Source organism: Schistocerca americana, chromosome 2, assembly GCF_021461395.2.
Source record: "Schistocerca americana isolate TAMUIC-IGC-003095 chromosome 2, iqSchAmer2.1, whole genome shotgun sequence".
Lineage (NCBI taxonomy): Eukaryota > Metazoa > Arthropoda > Insecta > Orthoptera > Acrididae > Schistocerca > Schistocerca americana.
In genome coordinates, this window is record NC_060120.1 from 991,305,883 (window position 1) to 991,327,295 (window position 21,413).

Consider the following 21,413-nt stretch of genomic DNA (forward strand, 5'->3'; position numbering starts at 1 on the left):
TAACCAAAGATTTCGTGAGTGACGGAAACGAACAGTCATTCCTGACTAGGCATACAGAGTGAGATATGGCTCGATTTTAGACAGTATCATTTAGCAAATATCAACTTTAAATTACATAACGTAAACATTTTTAACGGTCGCGAATTCCTACCCAGCATCTATAGTCCTTGTTAACGAACTACGAGAGATGTTAAGTATTGCATCTTCACAAGTAACTTACTTGAAATTCCGTGAGGTAAAGCTTTGTGTTGGACGAAACATTATTTTTTTTCTTCCCAGGACTCCAACCTGGCACCTATCGCTGTTATATTCTAGAGAAAACGAACGTTAAATATGAGTTTGTTACACCAGCAGCCACATGTGAGCATGTTTGAACTAGAAATAATATGACGAAGAGTTCAGTGCTGACTGGGAATCGAACCCCACACATATCGTTGTTGACTGCACGCAAAGAGACGTATGCTACCGAACTTTTCTCCACCAGCAGCTCGGAATGGCATCCTTGAACTTACAGTGATCTCGCAAATAGTTCTGTGTCTCACTGGGCGTCAAAAACGTCAGATATCGTTAGTGTTGACAACGAATGAAAATCCATTAGAAATCAACATTATTATCCACCAGCAGATAGGTGTTCTCATGCTAGAGCTTGATAATACATAATGAAAACTTTAGTGCCGGGTTAGGATTCGAAGCCACTCATGCACAGTATGTGGAGATAATGAGGAATCTTCACTTTTGAACAAACAACGAATTGTACTCGAGCTGTATTGTCACGAAGGGATCAAATTCCGCGTTAAGGGCGGTCTGAGCTGCATTCCCAGTTCACAACCAATTTTATCGACACACAGAGGCTCAAATAAAAGGTGGAATAAGTCACCTGTGACCCTACATAGCGTTTGTTTCATCACTAGAAGTAAGTAACTAGTATAAGAAGGGTTACTGCTGATAGAGTTTCTACATGTCACGACCCCTGACTTTATTGTGGTTCAACCTATTGTCTATTTGGTAGAGAAGGAATGTCATGTTTAAAGTGAATTTCAGACTACAATGCCATTATACCTTCTTCACTTGGCGTAGCCAGAAAACAATAGAATCTGTCCCTCCTTATCAAAAATCATCAACGGAATTGGGAATCGAACACAGACCAAGAATATATGAACCTAGTATCAATCCAACAGACCACCAAATCTTATTCTCTGTGACTCCTTTTTTTATCATAACAACGTTGTGCCACACTGGATGAGAATTCTGACACCCAGGCTCCCTGTAGTGGTTTGCAGCATGTTCAGTATGTTCATTTACTTGGTTGACCGAATGGCCATGAACTAGCTGCCTCGGCTACCCAGTGCATACATTCGACTCTACTTTGTAATCACCGAAATAAAATCACGTAACTGCCAGCTACGCAGAACTGACAACTGTGTAGGATGCAGAAATTTAAATATGAAGTGTTCCTTTGCACTTGAGCTACTCTGTAGCGCTATCTGTTTGTTGAAAACGTCGTGCAGTGCAAAAGAAAAGCTGTAGCTGTATGTCTCTCAGAAATCTAGATCCGGCCATATGCATTATCTCACAGCACTATGGAATACAGAAGTTCTGGAGGAATTGTTGTTGACTTCTGGAGGTGCAGTACCTATGTGTCAGCTACTAGCGTAATGGTGTGTGTGTGTGTATGTGTGTGTGTGTGTGCGTGTGTGTGTGTGTGCGTGTGTGTCGTTTGGGGTTTTCGGGCGCTAAACAGCATGGTCATCAGCGCCCAAACGCATAGAAACAGGAACACATGCGGTGAAGGGACGAAGATGGACAGCGAACAAGGAGAACGGCTAAAAGGCACAGACCTGACGCAGTTTCAAATCCTCACATACAGAGGCAACAGAAGAGGAGAAGAAACGCACTAAAAAGGAAAGGAAACACAAGGAAAGCGAGTTCGAGTACATTCTCTAATACATTTTTTTTAAATACACACTCCTGCTGTCTGCTGAAGTTATCAATCTAATGGAACTTTGAACGTAATTCCCTTCGCTTCACAATCCAAAATATTTGCATGTGAAAAAAGGGCAAAGTTCTACGACATTTTCTTCTTTTCACGCTTAATAGATGGCCAGGCAGCAGATGCGTCTTGAAACTTTTGTATTATGTATAGGGAGAGCGCATCATGCCAAAATACGTCAGAGAAATATTTTCTACATAAGCTGTCGTGTGGTAGTGGCATTTCATTCTTCATCAAACCTTGTTTGACAGCTTTAACTCAGAACAAGTTTTCTACATGCATGTAATCAATAAACTGCATGTGCATTGTCAGACTGTTATAGATAACATCAGAGAATTCTCATATATCGTTGATGATTAATTTGTCTCTCATGTTTACTATTGTTTCAACAACACTAAAAGAAACCTTACGGAAATTGTGCCCTGTATTATAAGAAATGAAATAAAACTATCCACAATAACCATAGACGAAAGCCTGTTTCAATAAATCTGAGTATCTGTACACAAGCGTGCCTCTATTGGCACGGATTAGTAAAATACTACTCACTTTGATTTCGATTAGGTCTGTGTTTGACTGGTATGCTGTGTCATACTCAAGTGGAATGCAAATGTGGCATTTCATAAATAAAGTTATGTATTCCTAGAAACCCAAAATTTGCTTGCCATCAGTGGAAAGAGGCGTTACCTGTTGTGCCGCATTGTAAGTTTTTCACCATTGCACTATGAGACGGGAGTATTTTCTTATGATTTCCTTATCGATGTTTGATCAGACTGCTTGTAGCTCCTTCACTGAAGGGATGAAAAACGCTACAGTCAGCAAGACTTGAACCGCAAACCCGAACAGACGTTGTCCCACAGGTCAGCACGTTACCACAGAGATAGAAAACAGGCACGTGAATACACTTCCGCTTACGAAGCCAATAGTGGCTAGAACTTGTAAACCGCAATTTAAAGGACGACATTAGCTGCGACTTCCACGTGCAACGACTTCCCTGGGCTGAAAGCCGTAAATTTACAATCTCTTGTTACACCTCAAGCGATAATAACTAAGATGATTCAATGGAAATGACAGGAAAAATCAAGTGCTTAATTCCGTGCACCCTAGGAAGTAACTCGTCGATCACAGAGTTGCCAAACATACCATCCCTTGTTGTCAAATCTCAGTTACATTACCACCAGGAAGAAGACGAACCGATGTGATCCTACAGCGGGCTGGGAAGTGACCATAGCTAGCGTCTCAAAGACACGGCTGCTGTGGCCTGGAATATGTAATTCGTCTGATTCACATTTCAGTAACAAGGTTTAGGGACTGGAGCGTAGATACTAATAATACTCAAAACTGACTGCAAACTAAGCATCATAAATCAGTAACTCTTATAATTGTTTTTATATTTCTTTCGTAAGTGTACTCAAAACTCAGAAACTCATTGACAGACGTTTTCGTGCCTAGCCGATAGTAGTCACCTCACAACAAATTTCCCATCACTCACTGCTGCCGATGCACGTAACGAATGAATCAGGATGAATGGTATGTAGGATGTTTCGTCACAGAGAATATACACATTGATCTCAGCGTCTTGTGTTCAGAGTAATATGAAAATCTCAGTACGGGAAGACGACAACGGGATGCCGCCGATGCAGGCAATAATACCCTACTATTTATGCCAACTTAACACCATGACGATAGACAAAATGTAGTCTCAGTGTATTTTGATTGTAATTCGTTACCCCTCTTGCTACCTCCTTCTATTACCTCCTGGGAGCAGCCATAATATTTTGCTTTTAGAACATCTAACAATAACACACAAAGATAGTAGATGGAAAGATACAAGAAACAATCAGACTCACAGGTGTGGATACAGTTCATCATTAGAAGACTAAACAAGAGGGACCATTACGAAAGCAATGAATACGCTGATTAGTATAAATTATTAGTATAGATCTGAAGATGAAAAAGCGCAGATCTGCACAGTGCCCGCATCTGCACTTTAGTTTCTTAATGGGCATGACTTTTAGTTTCTTCTCTTCTGAATTTTCAAATGAATTGATTATTAAGTGGCACAGAATAGTTAGTTACCTGTGTTTCTTATAGCTTCTGTTCGCACCAACATTTTTCTACGTTCTCGTGCAATTCATGAAATTATACTTGTGTGATCACAAGACTGCACAGAGATGCAATCGATTTCGAGGTGCAATGTGTTTGTTATCTTACTTTTCGTGTCAGGTGGACAAAGTTGAATTCCAAAGACTTTTCATTCTACTGAAATAATCTTTTGTCACAAAGTAACAACAAGCTAAGTGTTTTATTTGTATTTATTTAGAGGGAAACTGTAGTCGTGATGGAAGATTATACACCTGAATGTTTGATATAACTGGTAGGAGAAAACGCTGCATATTAACCAAACCCCACGCTTCCTTTCCAAATCCTCCTATGACATGAGCTTGGGATCCTCCTTGCATACCGCTACAGAGCTGTTCCTAGCACAGCTGAGAATTGGCAACATTGTCACAAACATTTGGCAACACTGTGACAGTGCAAGCACTTCCGCATATGGTACTAAATTGACTCGCTAATTTCACCTGATGTTCCCTTTCCAGTTGAATGACTCGTGCCATATAATCCTCATGTAAACTAATACACTGAGACTGAAAATTTAATTTTTTGGCTAAAGAAATGCTGTTCTTCACATAAATGACAACTTTTATTATCTTTCACGATGCGTTATGAACTGAGCGACCAATACTATGATGAGAGTGGGGTGCTGGTAGTAGTGTGTCCGTAGCCCCGTGGTACCGTCCATGTGTCATGTCGTAACCGCTCAATAAGTCGTCAGTTCTAACTTTGGTAGGAGCTAGCGTGTGCGATCTTTTTTTCTGATTTATTTTATGGAGCTACGAATTTCCAGAAAAAATTCTGTAACGAAATCGGAAGAAAACCTTTACACATCAAGTCCTCTTGGCAGCTCGACTCAGTAACTCAGTAAGTTGTGTTAATGGTCATAGATCTCGGCTTTATGACTACAAAGATGTTTCACAATACAAGCATCTTTGAAGAAATTCGAATCGACCATGAATTTCAATATAGTTCTTCACTTAAGACTCACATGCCAGGGTGGTAAGTATGAAGGAAATGAACTTCTTGATTACTATAGGGCCTCTATGCTAAATTTCCACAGTAGCATTTAGGAACTCTCTACAGACATTTGCTAACAGCGGCTGTAGCAACTTACTTTTTCTCTGGGTAGCTTCAAATATGGGCAATTCTGTCGCCTGAAATCCAGCTGAATATTTTAAATATCACTACTTTCGAACAGCATTCAGTTCTCCATTAATTAATGTATGGACCTCAAAACAAGCGATTTGTCTGAGTAGCTATAGGGCAGGTTCTGAAAGATGTTGACACAATGTTGGGCATCCATTTACCATAGGGAATCAAAGAAATAAATCAAACACATTAAATTGCATTTACTCTCTGTGCCTTGACTAACACATATGAATCGATGACAAAAATAAATTATTTGAAGAATCTCCTGTGAAAGGAAAAATAACTGGATATGACACTTTAATTATAGCACACTGGATCACAAACAATGAAATTAATTCTCTGCCACAGTGATGTATTGCATACTAGTCTAATAAAATACTCACCAAATAAAAACGATTTTGTGCCTCCATTGCTACTAAGTGTGAAATATAAATCGTAGACAGATTTTATGGGTCACCACTCAATAACATTAAAGCATTTTACACCATCGGGTGTGAGGAGTGGAACAGATGTTGTCGTCTGAAGGTGAGGCAGCACAGTGCCTCAGCCCCCACCGGTAGGCAGTAAATGGATCCCAGAGAACTCAGACGCATGTGGTGTTCAGAGGCAGATGGTCGGCCAAGAAATCTCTCGCTAAAATATTGTTGAACGAAACTTTTGTTACCAATGTGACAGAAAGCGAAATATTATGTAGATTCGCTTGAAATACACTCATAGCTTCAGCACCTAGAGGAAAGGGGCGATAAAATTTTTGTCGACTTGTTCTTTTGGTTGCCAGACGTCGTATTAGCTAGTCTCTCGTTATACCTCAAGACTACGGTCGTAGTCAAGAGTAATGTACTCAGACTGCAGTCAAGACTTCCACCGGGAAGTGCCACAGTCTACAATGTTGCCCGATCGAGCATATTGCCGGACTTACAACGCTGAGTGGAGCACGACTGTATTGGCCACCTTACGTGAACGACTCGGTGGTCAATTTTGTTGTCTAAGACTGTATCTACAACACATATTGCACGCTGAAGACCCAGAAGAATTCACAAAACTAAATGAGAGCAACGATAGCTACACCGTTCAGAGTATTCATAGTATTGCATACGTGTGTGTAAATGCCTTCCAACGCCCTCTCAAGGAAGACAAGGACACACAGTCTAGCTTCAATATTATAAACACGCCTCGGTATGTGGATGAACTCAGACTTAATATTTAGCAGTACTGTACCCATTGGTGTTAAACTCGTTTTCAACCAATGATTCCCACAGCTACAGGAACACTACTGGTGATACCTCTTAGACAAAATACTTACGCAGTGCTATCAGACGAAAAGATCACCTGACGCAAACTGTGGGAAGTTTGTTTTACAACCTTCGTACCTGGATAAAGAGCATTTCCTATTTGAGATATCTGTGAACGTTGCTGATTAAGACGACAATGTTTAAAGAAATCATCTTAACGACACTAAACCGTGGTTTTTGAATCGTTTACTGGCCATACTCTGCCGCATTTCGCTGGTTGGAAGGCAAAAAGCTTACTGACAAATTTCACAGAAGGAAAAGTTGGACGAAATGTCTCCCACTGGAAGGTCATGTTGTTTTATTTAAATGATTACAAAATCAGCTAAAACGAACAGTGAGGTTGTCAGTATAAGCACATTACTGTTGTCAGTACGATGTTGCACTGCCTAGGGCCTGTAATGATAAAGGGCCCGTTTAGGTCAGGCATATTGTATCCAGAAGTGGAAGAGAGAACACCACTAATCTCTACAATCCGTATGCATTCCATACAGACAGAAATTACGGTTACAGTGTGCTAGTGGAGCCCAATGAGTGAACTGCTTATTTTCAGGTGAGAAAGAGCACTGGCAAACAGTCTTCGCTACATTAGGTTACTTAAACTGGTGTCACTCTGAGCTAGAATTTAAGGTCAGCGAGTCGGATGCGGGTTTTGCAACTGTGAAATACTTTCCTACATTATAGAAGCGAATATTAAATTTGAACTAATATTGAGAAAATTTTGTACTTGGATACTTATAATGAAAATCTTTCTGTTTATTGCGTAGGAAAACAATTGATTTTCTAAAACATTGTCTGCCATACACAACTTGAAACTGGTCACGTCGACCAAATCATATGGAAGAACTGACAGCGACGTATATCGGGAGGCAGTAAGATCCATTGGCTTTTGGTTTGGCAGTACTCGACAGTCATTTCTAGGCGCAAGTAAATGAAGAGAGGTAGCTCGTTTTTGTTATCAAGTTACGTCTTCAGCAATTCTTTAGTTTTAATGTAATATACGGGTAATTTCTGATGTTTGATATTAACATGAAAAGGATTCCGTAGACAGGGAAAGAACCTCTTCTTCGGCAACTACTTGTATAATGACCAGAAGGCATTAAATGATGTTCAAGCGCATGTGTTCCAGCAGCGCTATGAAGAAAATGATAGTAATAATGACGGTAATAATCGATTTATGCGGTAACTTCACACTTCACAGTGGATTTTCTCGAACTAAGAAATTTTCTGAACTAGTGAAAATTTTTAAATGGCTTAACATGGAGGCTATGATGCCTAGAAGAGTCTTTATAAACTGCTGGCATGAGAATAGCATAATCTCCGCATCAGAAGCTTGCTTCTACTTAACCATTTAATAGACTCGCATTTTTTCCACTGTGACTAATTTTGTGAGATAAGCACATCATCCGTTACAGCACACTCCTGGAGCTGGGAAATGTGGCCACAATGGTCTGGTGGAACGAACTATCACAGGTGCAATGCGTGGGCCCGGGCATTTACTTTTAAGAGGCACAAACAGATTTACTTTCTCTCTGGTAACCTCAAGAGAAATACGTTATACTCCATAATCCGCATTAAACATCACGTTACTTCATTACCAGCTGGGCAGAGCCGGTTTACCTTGGGAAATGACATAGGCGGAAGTCATGGTAAACAGAAATACTGTCCCCAGTAAACGTACTTACATTAGAAAATTTTATTTTATTTGGTGAACCGATAGCCATTTAAAGGAACTGGGCTCTCATTGTACTTGTACTTGACTGAACTAGAGACGTTGAAAGATTTGGTGCTGGACTGTGATTCGAATTTGTATCTCCTCTTTCGAGGACCTGAATCCCTCGGAACAGTATAGTTCAATCATTTCGTTCCTTTTCCCAAGACTGCAATCTTCTCTAGGTCTCCTCCAAAGGTAAGTATGTGGGTCCGAATCCTGATCCAGTACAAAAATATCCATAATTTCATTTCAAGCCCGATTACGTGCACATCGGCCTGCTAGTGGAAATTAAAGTGCATTTTAAACTCCTGTTCATGTGTTGAAAACAATCACAATAGGTTCGTTATTTCTGGTCAAACACGCACACATCTCACTGTTGTTGAGTAAGCAATTGATACTTAAGCTATATTCGTGGATGATAAAGAAGGACGGTAGGTGTGAGTTTCGATTGTCTTTCAGGCACAAAAATTTGTATCCTTATTTTAGATTCAAAACCTAGCAGCTGGTAAGAAAAACCGATACGCCACATTTGATTTTACTTAGTTAACACTCCTATTATGTGTTGCGTTCGTATCTCCGTCACAGAACTTCACATCATGCGCTTCATCTTTAAATGCATACACACTTTGTTACTTCTGAATGGCGGTATATCAGACATCTTTCGTGGTTAGTTAACAGGGACGAAAAGGTCTTGATAGGAGTCCCGGTTTATTACAAAAACTGTCGTCTTTTATTTTCAAGTTTAGATTTGGTTACTGACAGTGGTGAAACTTTCGGTAATTCATGCCTCTTCATGGACAGTCAGCAAAATGCTATGATTACATTAGATTAGATTAATACTTGTTCCATAGATAACAAATACGACATTTTGTAATGATGTGGAATGTGTCACTTTAATGAAATATTTCTTTACATACCATGATTCAATTTCTTTACAACAGTTTTTTACACTCTTTCTCATTCATTTTATTTCTATCTCACTCTCTCTCTCTCTCTCTCTCTCTCTCTCTCTCTCTCTCTCTCTCTCTCACACACACACACACACACACACACACACACACACTCTTTTTTATTTTTATTTGTTTGTTGTGCTCGACTATCGGCGAAGCACCAAAACGTCTGTCAATGAGTTTCTGAGTTTTGAGTACACTTAAGAAAGAAATATAACAAAATTATGAGAGTTACTGATTTATGATGCTTAGTTTGCAGTCAGTTCTGAGTATTATTAGTAACTACGCTCAAGTCCCTAAACCTTGTTACTGAAATGTGAATCAGACGAATTACATATTCCAGGCCATAGCAGCCGTGTTTTTGAGACGCTAGCTATGGTCACTTCCCAGCCCGCTGTATGATCACATCGGTTCATCTTCTTCCTGGTGGTAATGTAACTGAGATCTGCTGGCCGCGGTGGTCTCGCGGTTAAGGCGCTCACTCCGGAACCGCGCGATTGCTACGGTCGCAGGTTCGAATCCTGCCTCGGGCATGGATGTTTGTGATGTCCTTAGGTTAGTTAGGTTTATCTAGTTCTAAGTTCTAGGGGACTAATGACCTCAGCAGTTGAGTCCCATAGTGCTCAGAGCCATTTGAACCATTTTGTAACAAAAGATTGTAAATTCACGGCTTTCAGCCCAGGGAAGTCGTTGCACGTGGAAATCGCAGCTAATTTCGACCTTTAAATAGCGTTTTACGAGTTCTAGCCTGTATTGGCTTCGTAAGCGGAAGTGTATTCACGTGCCTGTTCCCTAGCTCCGTGGTAACGTGCAGACCTGTGGGACAACGTCTGTTCGGGATTGCGGTTCCAGTCTTTCTAACTGTAGCGTTTTTTATCCCTTCAGTGAAGGAGCCACAAGCAGTCTGATCAAACATCGATAAGGAAATCATAAGAAAATACTCCCGTCTCATAGTGCAATGGTGAAAAACTTACAATGCGGCACAACAGGTAACGCCTCTTTCCACTGATGGCAAGCAAATTTCGGGTTTCTAGGAATAGATAACTTTATTTATGAAATGCCACATTTGCATTCCACTTGAGTATGACACAGCACACCAGTCAAACACAGACCTAATCGAAATCAAAGTGAGTAGTATTTTACTAATTCGTGCCAACAGAGGCACGCTTGTGTACAGATACTCAGATTTATTGAAACAGGCTTTCGTCTATGGTTATTCTGGATAGTTTTATTTCATTTCTTATAATACAGTGAACAATTTCCGTAAGGTTTCTTTTAGAGTTGTTGAAACAATAGTAAACATGAGAGACAAATTAATCATCAACGATATATGAAAATTCTCTAACGTTATCTATAACAGTCTGATAATGCACAAGCAGTATATTGATTACATGCATGTAGAAAACTTGTTCTGAGTTAAAGCTGTCAAACAAGGTTTGATGAAGAATGAAATGCCACTACCACACGACAGCTTATGTAGAAAATATTTCTCTGACGGATTTTGGCATGATGCGCTCTCCCTATACATAATACAAAAGTTTCAAGACGCATCTGCTGCCTGGCCATCTATTAAGCGTGAAACGAAGAAAATGTCGTAGAAGTTTGCCCTTTTTTCACATGCAAATATTTTGGATTGTGAAGTGAAGGGAATTACGTTCAAAGTTCCATTAGATTGATAACTCCAGCAGACTGCAGGAGTGTGTATTTAAAAAAAAAATGTGTTAGAGAATGTACTTGAACTCGCTTTCCTTGTGTTTCCTTTCCTTTTTAGTGTGTTTCTTCTCCTCTTCTGTTGCCTCTGTATGTGAGGATTTGAAACTGCGTCAGGTCTGTGCCTTTTAGCCGTTCTCCTTGTTCGCTGTCCATCTTCGTCCCTTCACCGCATGTGTTCCTGTTTCTATGCGTTTGGGAGCTGATGACCATGCTGTTTAGCGCCCAAAATTCCCAAACCACACACACACGCACACACACACACACACACACACACACACACACACACACACACACCATTACGTTAGTAGCTGACACATAGGTACTGCACCTCCAGAAGTCAACAACAACGCCTCCAGAACTTTTGTATTCCATAGTGCTGTGAGATAGTGCATATGGCCGGATCTAGACTTCAGAGACAGTCAGTTATAGCTTTCCTTTTGCACTGCACGACATTTTCAACAAACAGATAGATCTACAGAGTAGCTCAAGTGCAAAGGAACACTTCATATTTAAATTTCTGCATCCTACACAGTTGTCAGTTCTGCGTAGCTGGCAGTTACGTGATTTTATTTCGGTGATTACAAAGTAGAGTCGAATGTATGCACTGGGTAGCCGAGGCAGCTAGTTCATGGCCATTCGGTCAACCAAGTAAATGAACATACTGAACATGCTGCAAACCACTACAGGGAGCCTGGGTGTCAGAATTCTCATCCAGTGTGGCACAACGTTGTTATGATAGAAAAAGGAGTCACAGAGAATAAGATTTGGTGGTCTGTTGGATTGATGCTAGGTTCATGTATTCTTTGTGTTCGATTCCCAATTCCGTTGATGATTTTTGATAAGGAGGGACAGATTCTATTGTTTTCTGGCTACGCCAAGTGAAGAAGGTGTAATGGCATTGTGATCTGAAATTCACGTTAAACCGACATTCCTTCTCTACCAAATAGACAATAGGTTGAACCACAATAAAGTCAGGGGTCGCGACATGTAGAAACTCTATCAGCAGTAACCCTTCTTATACTAGTTACTTACTTCTAGTGATGAAACAAACGCTGTGTAGGGTCACAGGAGACTTATTCCACCTTTTATTTGAGCCTCTGTATGTCGATAAAATTGGTTGTGAACTGGGAATGCAACTCAGACCGCCCTTAAGGCGGAATTTGATCCCTTCGTGACAATACAGCTCGAGTACAATTCGTTGTTTGTTCAAAAGTGAAGATTCCTCATTGTCTCCACATACTGTGCATGAATGGCTTCGAATCCTAACCCGGCACTAAAGTTTTCATTATGTATTATCAAGCTCTAGCATGAGAACACCTATCTGCTGGTGGATAATAATGTTGATTTCTAATGGATTTTCATTCGTTGTCAACACTAACGATATCTGACGTTTTTGACGCCCAGTGAGACACAGAACTATTTGCGAGATCACTTTAAGTTCAAGAATGTTATTCCGAGCTGCTGGTGGGGAAAGTTCGGTAGCAGTCGTCTCTTTGCGTGCAGTCAACAACGATATGTGTGGGGTTCGATTCCCAGTCAGCACTGAACTCTTCGTCATATTATTTCTAGTTCAAACATGCTCACATGTGGCTGTTCGTGTAACAAACTCATATTTAACACTCGTTTTCTCTAGAATATAACAGCGATAGGTGCCAGGTTGGAGTCCTGGGAAGAAAAAAAATAATGTTTTGTCTCGTCATTTCAGTTAAAACATCTAGGTACTGCCGAGAAACATCCATTATGTCACAGATGATTGTGCTTCGATAACAATCCGATTAGGTTCTGGGTTCTAATCCCTGTCCAACACAAAGCTTTATCTCACGGCATTTCAAGTAAGTTACTTGTGAAGACGTAATATTTAACATCTCTCGTAGTTCGTTAACAGGGACAATAGATGCTGGGTAGGAATTCGCGACCGTTAAAAATGTTTACGTTATGTAATTTAAAGTTGATATTTGCTGGCTGATACTGTCTAAAATCGAGGTATATCACTCTCTGTATGCCTAGCCAGGAATGACTGTTCGTTTCCGTCAGTCACGAAATCCTTGCTTAGTCTGCATGACCTGGGTTTGAATCCCTATGCAGAACGAGACGGTTCGTCGTGTCATTTGAAGTTCATACATATTCTCAACTAGCTGTTCGTGAATAACTTAAATTTTTAATGTCATTTTGTCTTAAATAATAAGTATGGTATGTTACTTTGAAGAGGAAATTATGAATACGACAAACTTACTACGTGCATTACCTATCTGATGTAATAATGAGAGTGGTAACATTTCAGGTGTGTCATTTATTGTACTAAATGTGAGCTTACAAGCCTTAAGGACAGTCTTATCTGTGATAAGGTGTTCCCTGATATTTGTATTACTTTGGTATTACTTTAGATCTTGAGCTATTGCGATACAGAGCAGTGTTTTCTAGTGCTGACTTGTTGGAACCGTTTTCAATAGTCCAACGACTGTACCGAGGAGCGTTAAGAGGACCTGTAAGACACTTGCGTTATGTGGGTTGCATGCGAATCAGGCGAAATGCAATTCAGGTCGTTCGGATACTTTCGAGCACGACTGTAAATACAAGTGAGAGGTGCGGCTGGTATCATAATATTAACTACGATTTAACATACTAATTTTGTAGATGCTAGATATTTCTTCTTCTACTCTTCCCATGGCTGAAAGCTACGTTCTCTTTTCATGGATGAAACCGACGTATGCATCTATGTCGTAATCTTTAGAAACAGATTTCAAAAATCGTTTACGATACTGTAGCAGCATTTGATGACGCTACGTTTGGCATTGTTGTCTGAGTTTGGGAATGCTTTCCGGACGGAGCCTATGCTGGTAAAAATGAGTGCCGCTGGAAGACCAAAACCAGCAATCCAGGGAAATATATCTAAGACGTAAGGGAATAGCGTGACGAGTTTCTTGGGGACAGCTTTCCCGTACCATAATTTTCTGCCATATGTGCCCTTCTACGCCGTACCGAACAGCGTAGAAATCTTATGTTCAATGTAACGCCTATTATATATAAAAAATTTTGACGGCGAATGCCATTGGTGGAAGCTCCTCTCACTGTCCCTCCCCCCCTCCTCTCCTTCACCCAAGCGTTGCTCAGTTGCCTCAGTGGCTACGCTTTCCTTCGCATCAAGCAGAGACACCGTCTCATCGAGAAGTGTGACTCTTGCACGATAAGGGTATCGGTCCACTGCTGATTCCAGTGATCAGTGCTTGTATTTTTGTGTCATTTTCATGTTTCTGATGATTACGAGATACAGAAGGAAGATACTGAAACCCGATGTCGGAATGCAGAGTACTTCTCTGGAACAGCAACAACTGGACTGATGAGCTTAGAGTCTCCATCTGTCGAACCGATCACTATCAACAGCGTTGCATGTTCTCAGTCCATGAGCGGTTTGGAAATCAGCACAAGCCAGTGTGTCCTAGTCTGGCGATCCTCTCCACGGCATCCAAAGTATTCGTCGAAACTTGCTTCTTCTATAAGAATTTGCAAAAGTGTCCATTAGCTATCTTGGTTATGATGACGGGTGTACGAGATCTCGTGTAAAACGTTGGAACATACGTTAACAGCGTTTCTTTTACTTTAACGCTAAATAAAAGATATGCACTCTGGAAAGCATCAGTTAGTAGGAACTGCAGCAAATATACGTCATGATTCAACTGCCCCTACCAAAGGGTTTTATGCAACCCGCAATGCCTTGAAACATCATGCGCAAGATTTTCATATTCTCTTGCTCACTATGTGCAAACTATTAGAAATACAGAAAAAGTGAACGAGACTTTGTTGTAGGAAATTTAATGTATCTAAATTTGTACAGGGGCATGTTACCGCTAGAGGCCGCAGTTTTCGAATTATTCAACAAAACTGTGCAAGAAAGGTGTTCTTTTTAACAAATCCGCAACTGTGTGCACCAGTCACAACAAATCCCAGTACAAAATTTAACTGCTTTAATTTTTTTACGAAAAGGTCCTGCTAATTCTTCTGTAGGATTAATAGTTTGTGCATAGTGAGCAAGCGAATATGAATTCATGTGTTGCGTTTGAAGGCTTTGTGAGTTGCATAAAACATAATCGATAGCTGTGATTTACATGTAAAGATAAACAAATCACAAATATTTCAGAAAAAATTGGTTGATTTATACAGGAAAAACAGAGTCACAAAATTTGCAAGTCAGTAATGTGTTTGTCCACCTCTGGCCCATTCGCAAGCAGTAACACATTTTGGATTGATTGATAGAGTTGTTCCATGTCGTTCTGAGAGATACCGTGCCATATTCTAATTGGCGCGTTAGATCATCAAAATCAAAAGTCGGTGGTAGGACCGTGTGACTAATATTCAAAATCTTCTCAGTTGGGAAGAGATTCGGTGACCTCGCTGGCCAAGGTAGGGTTTGACAAGCACGAAGACAAGTATTAGTAACTCTTCTATACGGCCTATCTGGACCACGTTTTCATTCTCAAAACACGTTGAGGCTATAGACTTCCATAAAATATTTAAGACACCCCTACTTGTTTAAATTAATTGTTTTATGCATATTCTGTAACTTCTTTGTATTGATGCTTCGACACGAAATAAAAACACCCTCCTACCTCTATCACAATTTCCATCTCTCTCTCTCTCCCTCTCTGTTTCTCTGTACCATCGAACCACCTCTAAACACACTATGTGATCAAAAGTATCCGGACACCCCCAAAAAGATACATATTTCATATTAGGTGCATTGTGCTGCCATTTACTGCCAGGTACTCCATATCAGCGACCTCCGTAGTCATTAGACATCATGTGAGAGCAGAATGGGGCGTTCCACGGAAATAGCAGACTTCGAACGTGGTCACGTGATTGGGTGTCTCTTGTTTCATACATCTGCACGCGAGATTTCCACACTCCTAAACATCCCTAGGTCCACTGTTTCCTATGTGACAGTGAAGTGGAAACGTGAAGAGACACGTATAGCACAAAAGCGTACAAGCCGACCTCGTTTGTTGATTGACAGTGAACGCCGACAGTTGAAGAGGGTCGTAATGTGTAATAGGCACACATCTATCCAGACCATCACACATGAATCTCAAACTGCATCAGGATTCAGTGAAAGCACTATGACAGCTATGTGGGTGGTGAGAAAACCTGGATTGCATGGTCGAGCGGCTGCTCATAAGCCACCCATCACGCCGATAAACGCTTGGTGTAAGGAGCGTAAACATTGGACGATTGAACGGTGGAAAAACGTTGTGTGAAGTGACGAATCACGGTACACAATGTGGCCATCCAATGGCAGGGTGTGGGCGTAGTGAATGCCCAGTGAACATCATCTGCCAGCGTGTGTAGTGCCAACAGTAAAATTAGGAGAAAGAGGTGTTATGGTGTGGTCGTATGTTTCATGGAGGGAGCTTGCACTATGACAGCACAGGCCTACATTACGTTTAAAGCACCTTCTTGCTTCCCACTGTTGTAGAGAAATTCATCGATGGTGGTTGCATCTTTCAATACGTTCTAGCACCGGTTCATAAGGCACGACCTGTGACGGAGTGGTTATAAGACAATAACATCTCTGTAATGGACTGGCATGCATAGAGTCCTGACCTTAATCCTATACAACACCTCCGGAATGTTTTGGAACGCCAACTTCGTGCCAGGCCTCACCGACCGACATCGAAACCTTTCCTCAGTGCATCATTGCTGCCATTCCCCAAGAAACATTCCAGCAAATGATTGAACGTATGCCTGTGAGAGTGTAAGCTGTCATCAAGTCAAAGGGTATGCGAACACAGTATTGAATTCCAGCATTACCGACGGATGCAGCACGAACTTGTAAGTTATTTTCAGGCAGGTGTCCGGATACTTTTGATCACATAGTGCACATACAAACACATATTAAGTCTGACTCTTCTCTTTCAGAAAAACTCTCAGTAAGCTTTAATTTATTTATTTATTTATTTATTTATTTTTTATTATTTTTTCTTTGCGTCCAGGTCGCTGAAGGGGCGTCAACTCGAAAGACCTGCACCCGGCGAACGGTCTACCCGACGGGAGGCCCTAGCCACACGACATTTACATTTCAGTATCATAAGTGTGAAACTAAATCCGTGTGACACAATGAAAACCATATGAACTAATTAGCTGACAAACATTGACGATTCTCACGTAGTCTATTAAAAAAATTGAACAGTGGAAGCTGCAGATGGGAATATTAACAATATTAGCACAGCATTGGGGTCGTAGCTGTCAGTGGTAGCGGTCACGTGTGCCTGAGATGTGCTTGCTTGTGTGAACGTATGTGTGTTTTCTTGATAAAGAGGGCTCTGACATAAAGCTATGGTATGTAACAGTCTTTTCGTTACCCCTGTCTGTAACTCAGTGGGTCATATTTTCGGATAGTAGCAACTTTTCCTTATACTTTTGTCATAAAAACTGATCGATATGATCCCACCACATTCGTTATACATACAGTAACTACGTAGTTAGTTTTGCAGCAATCGCTCAAAAACATCGGGTTTGTGATGATTCACTTCTATCATACCCAAGGACCTGTGTAACGAGGAACCTAACAAACAAGAAAACTACGTTGTTAATGTCAATATTGTTGCGGAAATTTAAGTGGGTTTTGCTTGTGCCATGGGAACAGAACCTTTCACGAACATAAGTTCATAGGGAAAACTTTTATCTAGAAGTTTCATCTACAAGTGTGTAGGAGAAACTGTGGAGCATCTTGTACTGCGTAAATCATAATGAAGATACCGAATGGAGATTTTCGGAAAATAACAGTACGTAAAGAGTAGAGTAATTTGTTGTTTAAGCTAGTTAAGCTTTTATCTGACGAAATATCGAAACCACAGTTATTATTTATATAAACAGATGTAAGCACTCGTCAACGTTAGAAGAGAAATTTTCACCAAAATATCGGATAACTGCATTAAATGTGATGTGCAGGCCTGTCGGCATACACCAGTTTCCGTACTGTCATGGGTATGCTTGTAATGAAATGAAACTGGGACTCCACTGCGTCCACATTTTTCTAGTTTAACATACTTTCCCAATATTTGCAAGAAAAATTCATGTTCTTAAAATAATTCCATTCTGATCTAAGGATACTAGTGGTTCAGTATCTGCATATAGAAAAATTTTGCGATTGTTAATGGATAGCACACCACTAGCCCCATGTGAACCATCATTTGTCAAAGACATCGCCTCGATGTCTTGGACAGATTAAGTGTGATGTTAGCCAGATCTAGTTTCCAAAATTTATTCTTTGGAGGCGTGTCTCAGAGTCGTTGGCACTTATTGTGCTGATTTATAAGTTTTCCTCGAGCTAATAACACTGATAAGAAATTTTAATCGCAGATTATTTATACACTGAAAGTAGCGGAAGGAAGCTGGTTATTATTATTTTATGTCAAACGCGGATGTCTGATAGACATTTGGTAAGATAAATGTAACGAATTTACTGTACATAGTCAACTTCACTCGAAATTACAGACACAGTATAAAAATAGTAATCTGAAGCAGAACGTTAATCCAGCCCAAGATTATTCTCTGCACTCATAGCCTGGCTGGCACAACGGGTAAGAGTAAAACAGATTGTTTTCAAATTCTTGGGTTCAGCGCATTCTGGCAGCTATGTCTGACCCTCAAGAGTGATTGTGCAAAGGTTGGCAACAACACAATCTGAATGTTTATTGTCATCTTGTTAGTAATTGTTGGGATCTCTGACTCAGGTCCACGATTTTGTTAAACTTCAGTGTCTGCGATCCTATAATGAAGTCCTAAGTGATCCACTGTCTTCCAAGTTGTCAAGAGAAAAACAGCGAACATAAAAAAGCGACTAAATCAGATATAAATTTCCAGGGTGATTATAATTAAAGATAAACTTTTAAAACACTGTAGAAATAACACCATTGATCGGAATGACGTCGAATTGCAAGAGAATGTTATCGAAGAAGGGGGGCAAACGTATGGCAGAACAAAAACAATTAGTTGCAAAATGTAGCAAAAGATGGCGCTGTAAGGATCATAATTTAATAGTGGTCGACTGCAAATCACAAATGAATCATACAACAATGCCTAAGGTGTACGTTTGACGTTAAGCAAACTGTACTACTCAGTGTGTGTGTGTGTGTGTGTGTGTGTGTGTGTGTGTGACCAACCTGCTGAGGTCACCGGTCCCTACACTTACACACTGCTTAAACTGACTTAAACTAATTTATGATAAGAACAATACACACCCCCACGCCCGAGGGAGGACTCGAACCTCTGGCGGGAGGGGCCGCGCAATCCGTGACATAGCGCCTAAAATCGCACGGCCACACCGCTTGGCTTATTCAGTGTGCATGGGTGTACAGGTGTGATACTGTTACTTGCGAAAGCCCATCAACCACGGCAAGGTCACACCATATCGAATGGGAAAAACCGGTTTTTTCATTGTCCTGAGGCCAAAAACCACATAAAAAACATCAATCAAAATCAAATAGGATTATTAATTTCCGTGTGACTGGCGTAAAACATGTTCAATATACTGTCCACCGTTTTCTGCAAAAAGCTGAAATCGAGAAACAGCATGTTCCACAACTCATGGAAGTGTTTCTGGGATGACGTTCAGAATGTGTTGCGCAATGCGTGCCTTCAATTCAGCTAAGTTTGCAATCAGAACACTGAACACAACATCTATCAGATAGCCCCGCAGCCAGAAGCCACACGGATTAAGATCAGGTGATCCGGACGGCCACGCTGTAGGGAAATGTCGGCTGATACTTCTAGCATTTCCAAAATGGCGCTTCAAAAGATGCTCAACTGCATTTTCAATGTGCGGAGGTGCACCATTTTGCATGCAAATTATCCCATCGACACAGCCACGCCCTTGGAATGACGTGGTTGCGCAAAAGACACTCATAGCGCTTGCCAGTGACAGTACAGGTAACAGGACTGGATGCACCCGTCTCTTCGAAAATGTGCCCCTACGATAAATGATGCCGTAAACATGCGCCATACAGTGACCTTTTCAGGATGAAGTGGTACTGGTTGATTTGAGTGTGGATTTTCCATTGCCACAATTGTGAGTATTGGCATATCCTGTATGATGGAAGTGGGCTTCGTCTGTCCACCAAATCTTCGAGGGCGTATAATTGCCCACTTCCATGGAGCAGGAAATTCTATATCAAACATCTGTCTTGCCGGCAGTTCAACAGGAAGCAGCTCTTGCACATGGGTAATTTTGAATCGATAGCAAAGAAAGATGTTTCGCATGATTTTACGCACCGTGCTTTAGGCTAAGTCCAATGTTCGGGAAATTCTCCGTGTACTAAGCATTTGCACACCACCAATCGTCTCCTCCTGCATTGCTGTGGCCACTACTTCCACTGACTTCGAATTAATTCGTTTCCTCCCTCTACCAGGCTGCACACCAAAAGAACCCGTCTTTTCGAATTTCCAAATCATTTTCTCCAGACCCACGGCAGTCATCGACCCAACGCCTTTTTTCAAACCCTTCAGTATCCGGACACTGCAGAGCGTCGTGTGCACCGTCACAGCTTTACAATCAGAGCGTGATCCTGCATTGAGACAGTCATGACGAAGGTAAGACGCGAAAGGAGGAAAAGCCGTGTACCCGATGCGTTTATACGAACTTCAGTGGGGCGTGCTCTTGTTGGGTGTTTTCATTTAGGAATTCTGACACATAGAGCCCCATCTATTGATAAATTTTCGCGATATTCTTTTTCTTCTGCTATACATTTTCTCCCATCTCCGATAATATTCCGTTGCAATTTGACGTCATTCTGACCAGTGGTGTTATTTCTACAGCGTTTTGAAAGTTCAATTATAATCACCCTGTATATCGCAGAGAAACTAATAATTCTAAAAATAAAGGCAGTATATGGCAGCAACGATATTACGTGTAAGAGTACTTAATGACGGCAGTATGCCGAAATGAGCACAGCGTGAGTGATTTATAAAATAAAAGAGTAGTGTTACTGTTTGATATTCATAATAATCTGTTGCTACAGGCCACAATTAAATTTTCGAAGTCTTTTTTTTTCTCTACTTTTCTATATCCCTTTAAGAAATTTATTCTGCAGAATATAGACTTGTAGGTTTTCCTACTATTTTGCAGTATGTGATTGTGGTGTTGTTTTGAAAATTTGTCGCAGATTTTTTGAAATAACTTCAACTAAAGACAGTCGGATTTGCTTCACTTCTCCGTCTTTCCAAGCTAGACTGTACATTGTTGTACAGCAGACTCCAATAGAAAACTTAAAAAAATATATTTATATTTTTCTTAATCCCCAGGCGTTTTCTGGTAATATTTAGTTCGCCGTCAACAGTCGTTTCTCTTTACAATAAAGAAAGTCGGTGGAAAATCTGAAAATTGTCGGTCGTTGTTCCTTTGTTTCTTACCGTCTTTGTGTGGGACCACAGAGTAGGTCAGCTTTTTCGGAACTGGCAAAGATACGCAAGAGGAGCAAAGCAGAGTTTGTGGAAGAGCTTGC